Raw genomic sequence first — 12395 nt, 5'->3', positions numbered from 1 at the left:
CAGATAATTGTCCTTGGAGCTGAGAAGGTTAAGCAGTGATTTTGACCAGGTGCAAATTTGTTTCTAGGATATCTAATCTGCAGAGAGAGGGGAATTGTTAACAATGTCACAATTTTAGTAACTGTTTTCAGGTAATTGGCAAATAATGTGAATATGTGAACATTATTTTATTCAGTAAGTTCTGAGTATCTGGAACAGTCTGAATGGCAGCTGGACACAGACTCAGCAGTTATTCATAATCAGATTTAGAATTTTACTTTTTAAGGGAAGATTTGGGGGGCTATGGGCAAAGGGGAAGGGAATTGGGACAGATTTGCAGCATCTCCAGAGGAAGAGGGTACATCCCAAATGGGCTGAATAGCCCCAGCCCCTGTGCTCTGTGATACTGCCCCCATTGACTGTGAATGTTGAAGCTCATCCCAGGGCAGAGAGAGGGAGGATCCCACCACTCACCTCACAATGGGCCCCGAATGATTGATATCAGCGCAGGCCAATAGGGGGCAGAGGGCAGTACTGGAGGACCAGGTTGTACCAGTTTGTCCTCCAACCAATTGGAGTGAATGAGGGCATCCTCAAGGCTGGAACTAAAGAAAGGCACATATCACAGAGATCTGAGAAACTGGAGGACATGAGATAGGGAGCTTTCTGTGGCTGGTGAGGAATTATATAAATCAGGAAGAGTTGTGAGGCTGGATGAAGTGACAGTGATCGGGAGAGTTGTGAGGATGGAGGAATTTAGAGTTAGTGAGGATTAGAGTCATAATGTTATACAGCAAGGAAACAGGCCCTGTGGTCCAACCAGTCCATGCCAACCATAATTCCAAACTGAACTAATTGTACCTGCCTCCGCTTGGTCCACATCCATCCAAATATTTCCTAGTTATGTACTTATCTGAATGTCTTTTAAATATTGTAATTGTATTCACAGCTACCACTTCCTCTGGAAGTTCATTTCACATGTATAATTTTTTTAAAAACCCTAATGTCTTTTCTGAAATCTTTCTAATTTCTTCTCAAAATGAATGCAGCACAGTTTTGAATCCCCCCCCCTCCCCCCCCAGCAAAACACTTTCTGATTTTGTAAACCTGTAATAAGGTGACCCCTCAACCTCGTGCACGCCAGTGAAAAAAATTCCCAGCCTATCCAGCCTCTCCTTAGAACACAATCCCTCCATTCATGGCAACATCCTGGTAAATCTCTTCTGAACCTGCTCCAATTTAATGATATCCTTCCTATAACAGCACAACCAGAACTGGACACAGTATTCCAGAAGAGGCCTCCCCAACGCCCTGTACATCCTCAACATAACGTCCCAACTCCTGGACTCAAAGGTCTGAACAATGAAGGTAAGTGTGCTAAGCACTTTCTTAACCACCCTGTCTACATGTAACACAAATTTCAAAGACCTGAAGCCCTCGGTCGCTTTGTTCCCATATCACTACTCAAGGCTCTACTTTTATTGAGTGTAAGTCCTGCCCTCGTTTGTTTTGTCAAGATGTTATATTTTGCATTTATTCCAATCAAAAAAATTTTTTGAGTATAAAGGCAGTAGCAGTATAATTAAAAGAGAAATCAGGAGTCAAAAAAGGGCCGTGAGATAGCTTTGGCAAATAGGGTTAAGGATAATCCGAAGGGCTTTTGTAAATACATGGGAAAAAAAAGGCTAACTAGGGAGAAAATAGAGACCCTCAAAGATCAGCAAGGCAGCCATTGTGTGGAGCTGCAGGCGATGGGTGAGATAGGAAACAAGTATTTTGCATTAGTGTTTACTGTGAAGAAGTACATGGGAGATATAGAATGTGGGGAAATAAATGGTGTCATCTTGAAAAATGTCCATATTACAGAGGAGGAGGTGGTGCTGGATCGGTGGCTAAGGAGCTGGTGCAGGGGAAAAGGATTCACGTTTTTTGGATCATTATGATCTCCTCTGGAGTAGAGTTGACCTGCATAAGAAGGATGGATTGTACCTCAATTGGAAGGTGTCTAATATCTAGGCAGGGAGACTGGCTGGTGATACTCGGGAGGCATTAAACCAGTGAGGGAGTGGGTATAAACCCAAGAAGGTAGTGAGAATAGAGGTATGTCTGAGGCTGGTACAGTTCAGAAGTCAAATAGTCAATGCAGGCAAGGGCAAGGAACAGAATGAAGACGGACTGAGCAGTTGCACTGCATTTACTTCAATAGAAGATGCCTGACAGGGAAAGCAGATGAGCTCAGGGTGTGGTTTTGAACATGGCACTGGGATATTATAGCAATTACAGAGGCATCACTCAGGGATGGATAGGCCTGGCAGCTTAATGTTCCAAGGTATAGATGCTATAGCAAGGATAGGAAGGGGGACAAGAGAGGAGGGGGAGTGGCATTTTTGATTCGAAATAGCATTATGTTTTTGCTTAGGGAGGATATTCCTGGGAGTATGGTCAGTGAAGTTATTTAGGTGGAACTGGGAAATGAGAATGGGATGATCACCTTATTGGGGTTTTCTGCATGGATTTCGTCTGGGCCCTCTGGTTTCCTCCCACAGTCCAAAGATGTGCAGGTTGGGTGGATTATCCAGGCTGAATTGCCCGTAATGTTCAGGGATGTGCAGGCTCTGGGAAATGCAATGTTACAGGGGCAGGTTAAGAGGCTTTCAGGGTCAGTATCAATGTGATGGGCTGAATGACCTGTTTCCACACTGTTGGGATTCTCTGATAATTCTATTTTTAAAATATTTACAGAAAATAATAGACCAGATCGAAAAGTTAAGGTTCTGAATTGGACAAAGGCCAATTTTGATGGCACAAGGCAAGAACGTTCATCTGGCCCCTCAAGCCTGCTCTACCATTCAATAAGATCAGGGCTGAGCTTTTCATGGCCTCAGCTCCACATTCCTGCTCTCTCACCATAACCCTTAATTCCTTTCCTGTTCACAAATCTACATTTTGCCTTAAAAGCATTCAAGTTGATAACGTCAAATGCTGCACTCGGCAGGGAATTCCACAGATTCACAACCCTTGAGCTGAAGAAGCTCCTCCTGAACTCAGTCCTAAATCTGCTCCCCCTTATTTTGAGGTAATGCTCTGTAGTTTGAACCGACCCCAGTGGAAATAGCCTCCCTGCTTCTATCTTATCTACTCTCTTCATAATTTTATTTTTTCCTATCCAACCTCCCATTCCTCTAAATTACAATGACTATAGAACCAGTTTTCTCAATCTCTCCACATACACCAACCCTCTCAACTCCCAACTCAAACTAGTGAACCTCCTGTGCCAGTGCATCCTTGCTAATGTAAGGGGACCAAACCTGGACACAGTACTCCAGGTGTGGCCTCACCAGCATCCTGTACAGCTGCAACATAACCATACCTCTAGCAATGAAGGACAATATTCCCTTCACTGCCATAATTACCTGCTGCACCTGCAAACCAACTTCCTGAGATTCATGCACAAGGCCACCCAGCTCTCTCTGCACAGCAGAATGCTGCAAGATTTCACCATTTCATCATCCAGTTTTCTGTTCGTACGACCAAAATGGATGACCTCACATTTCCCAACATTGAACTCCATCTGCCAGATCATTCACTTAACCTATCTGTATCCCTGTGCAGACTGACAGTGGCCTCTGCAGACATTGCTCTACCTCATCTTTGTATCAAATGTGAACTCTGACACCGGACACTTGGTCCTCAACTCCAAAACATTTGTGTAAATTGCAAACAGTTGTAGTGCCAACACTAATCCAAACACCCATTTATCCCCATTCTTTATTTTTTGCTGGTTAACCGATCCTGTATCTATGATAATACATTACCAATAATGCTGTGCATCTTTACCTTATTCAGCAGCTTTTTGTGTGGCAACTTATCGGATACCTTCTGGAAATCCAGGTACACCACATCCACCGAGTCCACCTTGTCCAACGCACTCGTCGTATCCTCAAATAATTCCAGTAAATGTGTTCTACATGACCTGTCTTTCCTGAATCCATGCTGTGTCTGCTCAATGAGACAATTTCTACCCAGATATCTCACCACTACTTCCTTGAGAGGTTCAAGCATTTTCTCCACTACAGATGTTAAGCTAACGGGTCCTTTTGAAAAATAGTGGCACCACATTTGCAGCTTCCAGTCTGTCAAAACCATTCCAGAATCCACCAACTTTTAGTGAATTTTCACGAGTCTATTTGTTATTCTCCACCCCCCGCCCCCCCAGCCCCCCCCCCCCCCCATCTCCTTTATTCCCTGGGATGCAATCCATCAGAGCCTGGATACCCATCTACCTTTAGGCTGTTATCTTTCCCAACATTACCTCTTTACTGGGAATGATTGCTTCTGTATCCTCATCTGCCATTGCCTCCATAGGCCTGCGACAATGAGAGTACACAGACAGTATGTTCCTGTTAAGGCCAAGGCTGGTAGGTGTACAGAATGCCGCCTGTTGAAAGAAATTGAGAGCCTGGTCAAGAAAATGAAGCAGGCGTATGGCAGGTAAAGACAGCTGTGTTTGTGTAAATCCCTAGAGGAGTATAGGGGCAGTAGGAGTATACTCGAGGTAAACCAGGAGGGCAAAAAGGGGACATGAGATAGCTTTAGGAAATAGGTTTAAGGAGAATCAAAGGTGATTGTACAAATACACTAAGGACAAATGAGTAACCAGGCAGATAATAGGTAACCGCAAATCAAGGCTGTCTGTGGAACCGCAGGAGGTGAGAGAGATTCTGTATGAGCGGAGAGGTTTTACAAACAAAATGTGCACATCGGAAAACACAAATTTGAACATCACAGTCTTGTGTTTTCAGTAAACGGGGAATTGCCTCTGTGTGGCTGCAGGCATGGGTGCGCGCCACCATCTTTATTTGGGGCAAGAATTCACTGGAAACATGCGGAGCCACCAGTTTTTTAGGGGGCAAGGTGCAGCCAGGCGCATGTGCAGCCTTTCTCTGGTACAGAGTCATTGGGCAGGATTTACACAGAGCACATTCAATCTCAGAGAAATGGATGTTTATTTCTGGATTTGTTTCGTCATTCATTTAAATGATTTGGTATCGTAAATGAGTTTGCAGGTCATACAAAATTGGAGGTGTTGTGGATAATCAAGAACGTTACCTCAGATTACAATGAGATATTGGTCAGATGGGGTATAATTTAGATAAATGTGAGGTGCTGCATTTTGGAAAACCAAATCAGGGCAGGACTTATACACTGAATGACAAGGCCCTGGAGATGTTTGCGGAACAAAGAGACCTTGGACTGAAGGTTCATAGTCCTTGCAAGTCAAGGATAGGATGCTGAAGAAGGTGTTTAGTATATTTTCCTTTATTGATTCGAGCATTGAGTATAGGATGTGGGAGGTCATGTTACTATACAGGACATTCGTTAGGTCACTTTTGGAATATTGTGTGCAATTCTGGCCTACCTCCTATCAGAAGGGTGCTGTGAAACTTGAAAGGTTTCATAAAAGACTTACAAGGATGTTGTTAGGGTTGGAGGATTTGAGCTACAGGGTGAGGCATAAAAGGCTGGGGCTGTTTTCCCTGGAGTGCCATAGGCTGAGCAGTGATGTTATAGAGATTTATACAATCATGAGGGGCATGAATAGAGTAAATGAACAAGGTGTTTTCCCTGGAGTGGTGGTGTCCAGAATTAGAGGGCATTGCTTTAGGGTGAACGGAGAAAATTTCAAAGGGGCCTAAAGGACAACTCTTTCATGCAGTGGGTGGAATGAGCTGCCAGAGGAAGTGATGGAGGCTAGTACAATTAAAACATGTTAAAGGCATCTAACTAGACATATGATATGTTTAGGAAGCGTTTACAGGGATATAGGCCAAGTGCTGGCAAATGGGAATAGACTAGGTTCGGATACCTGTTTGGCAAGGATGAGTTAGACCGAAGGGTCTGTGTCGGTGCTATACATCTCTATGACTGTGGGATCATAACAGCTTATACTGCTCTGCTTCATCTCTGGGTTCCCTCATGACCACTTTGTCAATATCTAGCTTCCTCAATCTTGAACAATGGGTGTATTTTTGGTCTGTTTGGTTTTTTACTATTATTGTTACAGACATTTTTGTAAGTTAATTTTTCAATGCCGCCCAGCCCCTGACCATGTGCTGCTTATCAATATTTTCCGGAAAATCTTTAATGGTCGAGAATTCCTTTTTCCAATAAGCAAGTGTATCTTCCTTCCATTTCTGACTATCTCATTCTGCACCATTTTCATTCCCTGTAATCCATTTTGCACTCCTTGAAACATCAACTGTGTTTCTCCTTCCACAGATACTAGTGATAAATGCCAAAGCCCTGTTGCCTGGGAGAGGGTGATGTTTGACTTTCTTGTACAGCTGCAGTTTGTGTGGTGAAGGTGCTCCCACAATGTGGTTGGGTAAGAGATATTACAGAGTATTCATTACAGCAACAGTGATGATTTGAAGGTAATGTCCAAATCAACAACAGTTCATATTTTTATTGTCATGCTTATAATTCCACAAAAATATTATTTCGAATTTTAAACATCAGGCCAGAGATGGTGATATTAGGTCAGGTGACCAAAAGCGTTGTCAAATAAGCAGGTTTTGAGAAATGTCTTAAAGGAGGAAAGCAGACCTGAGAGGTTTTGGCTGTGAATTTCAGAACGTGTTGCTTTGGCAACTGTGAAAGCAGCCACACTGGTGAAGTAATGAATTAACAGATCATTGGGAGTCTCGAACAGAATGGGTTGTCGAGGTCTCAAAGGGTGTGTGACGCAGTGAGCTAGGGATGATCACAACCAGGAATTAAATCAAGGGTGAGAATTTTAAATTGAGGGATGTGGGCCGGATGCTGGCAGGTGAGACTAGATTGGGTTGGAATATCTGGTCGGCATGGACGGGTTGGATTGAAGGGTCTGTTTCCAAGCTATACATCGCTGTAGCTCTATGTTCTTGATTATGAATAGCAGCCTTTTGATGGATCAACAAGTTCTGGTACAAGGGAGTACTTGGGCAATAGAGATTTAGTTTTTCTTGAGATTACAGGGAGGTTGAATGTGGGAAGCTGGCCAGGAGTATGTTTGGATAATGAAGTCTGGAGATAACACAAGGTGGATGAGAGTATATGAGCTGAGACAAGGGTGGAATCAGCTTAGTGGCCTTAGAGTGGGACTGGGCTGTCACCCTCACCTCACCTCTGAGATTCAGCTGGTTGTCAGGTTGTGAATCAGGGCGGTAACACAATCAGGAGCTGGGTGGCCCTGGTGGAGCCTAAAATGAGTGTCACTCAGCTGGCTGTTGCTTGATAGCCCTGTTGATAACATTTTCCATCACTTTACTGCTGGTCGAGTGTGGACTGATAGATGGAAATTGGCTGGGTTGTATTGCCCTGTGTTTTTGTGTTGAACATCCCTGGGCAATGTTCCACATTGTTGGTCGATGCCAGTGCTGGAGCGGTACTTGGCTTGGTGGGTGGCAAGTTCAGGAGCACAAACCATCAGTGTTATTGCCAGAATATTTGCAGGGCCCATAGCCTTTGCACGACTTAACCATTTCTTGATGTTATTCAAACTCAACCGAACTGGCTTAAACTCACATCTGTGATGTTAGAAACCACTGGAGAAGGCTGAGATGGATCATCCCACTTTGCACTTCTGGATGCAGATTGCTGCAAATGCTGTTGTCTTATCTGGTGCATGGGTGTGTGAGGCCCCTCCATCAGTCAGGGTGGGGATATCTGTGATGCTTCCTTCAGTGAGTTGTTTAATTGTCCATCACCGTTCACAACTGGGTGTGGCAGAACTGCAGAGCTCCGATCGGTTCCACTGGATGTAGGATCACTTAGCTCTGTTGCTTGCTGCTGATGCTGTTTGAAATGCAGATGGTCCTGTTTGGTAGATTCACCAGGTTGGCACTTCATTTTTAAGTCTGCCTGGTGCTGCTCATGGCATGCCCTCCTTTCCTGTCCATTGTGATGGGTGAGAGCGGGATTTGCAAACCCATGAGATTACAGATTGTGCTGGAGTACAGTTCTGCTGCTGTTGATGTCCCACAGTGCCTCAGAGATACCGAGTTTGAGATCCTACATCTCTTCAGAGTCTGTCCCATTTAGAACGGTGATAGTGCCACTCAACGCGATGGAGGTTTTTCTCAACCTTAAGCTAAGACTTGTGTTTCCAAAAGGAATGTGTGATGGTCGCTCGTGCTGATACTGTCATGGACAGATGGATCTGCAGCTGGTCAATTCATAACAATGAGATCACTCTTGTTTTTCCCTCTTGTTGGTTCCCTCACCACCCGCTGTAGACTCAGTTGAGCAGCTATACCCTTTAGGACCTGACCACCTCAGTCAGTAATTCTGTTGCAGAGCTCGTCTCGATAGTGGACATTGAAATCCTGTACCCAGAGTACGTTTGACACCATTTTACTTCCTCAGTGCTTCCTTCAAATGTTGTTCAACATGAAGAAGAACTGATCCATCAGCCAAGGGAGGACAGTACGTGGTAATCAGCAGGAGCCATGAGATTTCCTGGTGTCCGGAGTCCATGCTGAGTACTCCAAGGGCAAATCCTCCCTGTCTTGTGCCATGACCTCTGCCTGGTCTGTCCTGCTGGTGGGGCAGGACATATCCAGAGATTTCAGGAGAAAGTGAAGACTGCAGATGCTGGAGGTCAGAGTCAAGAGTCTGGTGCTGGAAAAGCACAGCAGGTCAGGCTGATAACTGGCTTAGGCTCGAAACATCGATTCTCCTTCTCCTCGGATGTTGCCTGACCTGTTGTGTTTTTCCATCACTACAATCTCAATCTCTTGGCATGGTGATGGTGGTGTCTGGTCATTGTCTGTAAGGGTTGATTTCATGAGTATGAGTATGTCGGGCTGTTCCTTGATTGGTCTGTGAGACAGCTCGGCACAATTTGGCACCAAACTCCAGATGTTAGTCTGGAGGACATTGCACCACTGAGAGGGCTGATTCTGTGGTTGTATTTTCTAGTGCCTTCTTAGATGACGAGTGGTCCATCCAGTTTCATTCCTTTGTTAAGACTTTGCAGTGATTAATACAGTGAGTAGCTGGCTGGGCCACTGTCAGGTTGGGAGGGTTTTTTCTGCCATTGACAATGTTTCCATGGAGATCAGGAGATTCCTAATTCCAGTTATTTTTTCTTGAATTCAGATTCCACCATCTGCCAAGATGGGATTCGAACCAGGACTTCAGTCGTTTGTTTTAATATTTTGGATAAAATTTAAATACATTAGGTTTGTTCACTCACTTTAAATATCACTTACCCAGGTTTGGTTTCTTTGTGAAACACTGTCCATCATCCTGTCTCCGCCATCCTTCTCTCCAACAACAAGAGTTTGGAGCACATGGAGGTTCTCTGTCACTAAGACTGAGATAATCCGATCTGCTGCTTCCCCCCCCCCCCCCCCCCCCCCTCACGTGGTGTTCCTGGTTTTTGTCCAAACCTACATTTTTCTCCAATCTCATCTCCTGTCAAGCCTTATCAGAGCTCCTCTTGACCCTTTACCCTAATCTCACTAAACCATAGACTTTCCAACTCTCTTTTCTCCTCCACCTCATCAGTCCCCTTCACCTATTCACAGACATTGTTCCTTGTTCTGTCTTTTCTGGTTATGGTCCTTCTCTCCCATTCTGTGAAAAACTGATATTTGACCTCACGTTTGTTGGAAAATCCTGCTCCATCTCCACACTCCCTTTCCTTTCTGAATTCCATGCATTTGGTGTCCCTCATGGATCTATCCTTGGCCCCTCCTGTATCTTGCCTACATACTGTCAGGAGGTGATATTGTGCAAAAGCACCATGTTGGGTTTAACATGTACACTGATGTTGCCCAACTCTCCCTCCCCATCATCCCTCTCCATTACTCCACTGTTACTCAGTTATCAAATTACTTACCACATTCCCACTACTTGATTAGGTGCAATTTCCTCCAATGAAACATTGTCACAGTTAAACCCATTGCCTTACAAATTCCTTTTCCTAACTGCTGAACCTCTCCCTCTCACTGGGAATTATGCAGCAGAACTAGACTCTTCACAATGTTGCTGTTATATCTGACGCGAAGCTGACCTTCTTATTAGACATCTACACAATCCCAAACACCAGGAATTCCAATCTCTAAACCGTTGCTTATCTCCTCTTCACCCTAGCTCCATTGCTACTAAAAACCCTTACCCATGTCTGTGTTACCTTTAAACTTGACGAATCCAAAGCAGAACCCTTGATTCTGTGACTGGCTCAGAATCTGGTTTCAGACTCCCCTTTCAGTATTTACCCTCAGACACATCAGTATTTATTCTGTCAAACCCCTTAAGAATCTGGTGGTGCGGTCTGATTGTTGCTGGTGGAAATGGCAGAGGATGATGTGTTGTATCTGGGTGGAAGGTAAGGACTTGGGGTGGGGGGGGGGGGGTGTTCTATCCTTGTTGCAATTGGAGGTGTGGGTTTCAAAGGCAGAGGTGCAGGAAGTGGAGGAGATATAGTGGATGGTATTGACCACATGGGAGGGGAAATTGCACTCCTTGAAATATGGGGCCATTTGGTATGTTCTGGCCTCACTGGAACACTGCAGTAAGCATGAGACAGAGATGTTGGCCAGGGAACAGGCTCGTGTGTTAAAGTGGCAGGCAGCTGGAAGCTCGGGGTCTGTTTTTGCAGCAGAACGTAGATCATCAGTCGCCATTTCCGCCACCTCCACTGAGATGCTGCCAGACACAGGTTCCTGTCCCCTCCGTTAACAGCTATGCACCCCCCCCCCCCCCCAAGCCAGATGGTAATCCACTCCTTTGTCTTTCCAAATGTTCGAGTCTCTCTTTGGGTTATGTCCCTGCCTATTATTTACTCTTTAACCCCTATGATCTGCAGGTTAGTTGAATTGGCCAAGCTAAATTTCCCATAATGCTCAGGGATGTGTAGGTTAGTTGCATTAGTCAGGAGAAATATACAGTAATAGGGTAGGTGAATGGGTCTGGGTGGGATACCCTTCGGAGGGATGCTGTGGACCTTTTGGGCCAAATGGCCTGTTTCCACAGCGTCAGAATTCTAATTTTCCCAGCTCCATCGGTTCTGAGGAATGGCCACTGGACAGATTTTTGTTCCCAGATGCTGCCAGACCTGCTGAGCTTTCCCAGCACCTTCTGCTTGTTGTTCCTGATTGACACCATCCATACACCTTCGGGGTTTGATTCAGACAGGGGGAGGATCCCACCACTGACCTCACAATGGGGTCCAGCTGATTGATGGCAGCTTCGGACCAATAGGAAAAGGTGGTGGGACTGGTGGACCAAGTGCAACTAGTTGGTCATCCAAACAATGGGAGTGAATGAGGGGCGTGGCCAGTGGTATGACACGTCACCAGTAACTCTGCTGATGCAGTGCCACGTAACTCGGCCGTCGGTGAATGTGGGAGACACAAACAGGGAAGGGGAGAGTGGCCTTGGAGACGGAGATAATGAGTCACTTTCGACTGGAAAGTTTTAATTACACTCTGTGCGGTTTGAAAGTCTGAACTAGAAACTCTTAATCCCCCGTTTGCAGCAGATGGGAAAGTGGCTGCGGCCCTCAGGCTGTGAAAGGTCCTGGGATATGGCCGCCATTTTTATTGGGGGTAAGGTATAGTGAGGCGCATGTGCATGTCACCTTCCTCGGGTGGTGGTGGGGGGGGGGCGTGCAACTTGAAAAGAGGCATTTACACATCAAGCACATACCAAGAAAAAAGTGTGTCTTTATATTCTTCCTGTACTGACTGAGTTTTGTTTTGTGAATTCATTTCATAGGATATTAAATGAGAATAATTGGGGCTGGGATCTCAAAAGCAAGTTTTTACAGTCAATGGGGTCATCAGGATCTGAATGTTATTGGCATTTAACTGTGGAAGGAGAAAGGTTTCTCTGCTCTGTTTGTGGGAAGATATCTCCAATATTTTTGTTAAGAAGAAAGATGTACAAATTCATGATTGGGTCACCCTTTGGGTATCTGCTGTGTTCTGGGCCCTACAGCTGAGGAAGGAGATATAAGCCTGAGAGGGAGCACAGATTTATCCAAATTACACCTCGTCTCTTTGTAAGAACTCTCAGATTTAGACCCAATCACCCACTTCATGATGTTAACCTGTAAACTTCATATTTTTAATTACCTGTAAACTTCCCATTAAAAATCCTTTTGGACTAAAATTCCATTACCTTTTCAGGTGGAATGTTCCAGCTTCTGACAACTGTCTGTTCATTCCGAAACTGCTGAGGTCCATGTTGACTCTGGGGTTACAAAGGGCTGAATTGAAAGATGAGGTGCTGTCCCTGAGCTCCCATTGAGATGCATTGGAACAGTACAGGAGGCTGAGGGCAGTGTAGGTGTGAGCAGACAATGAAAATGACAGGGCTGCACTGTGAGGGCTGCTTGGCTCAATGAGAGTGTTTTGGAGTTGGGT

At 45.0% G+C, this 12395-nt stretch overlaps 1 long non-coding RNA gene across 5 annotated transcripts in view; it reads left to right on the top strand.

Annotated features, from left to right (window-relative positions):
- Nucleotides 1–12395, top strand: part of LOC140468640 (uncharacterized) — an 87844-nt gene that overhangs the window by 40591 nt on the left and 34858 nt on the right. For 3 of the 5 annotated variants that reach the window (XR_011955782.1, XR_011955779.1, XR_011955781.1), the window contains 3 exons: nt 1243–1347; nt 6259–6364; nt 9121–9203. This is a non-coding gene — a long non-coding RNA (uncharacterized lncRNA). The remainder of the gene's footprint in view (nt 1–1242; nt 1348–6258; nt 6365–9120; nt 9204–12395) is intronic. The other 2 variants (XR_011955780.1, XR_011955783.1) reach the window with 2 other exon arrangements.

The sequence above is a fragment of the Chiloscyllium punctatum genome, chromosome 47 (assembly GCF_047496795.1).
Source record: "Chiloscyllium punctatum isolate Juve2018m chromosome 47, sChiPun1.3, whole genome shotgun sequence".
In the NCBI taxonomy this organism is placed as follows: domain Eukaryota; kingdom Metazoa; phylum Chordata; class Chondrichthyes; order Orectolobiformes; family Hemiscylliidae; genus Chiloscyllium; species Chiloscyllium punctatum.
Note: the sequence above shows the minus strand (reverse complement) of the source record. Positions and strands in the feature narration are given on the sequence as shown.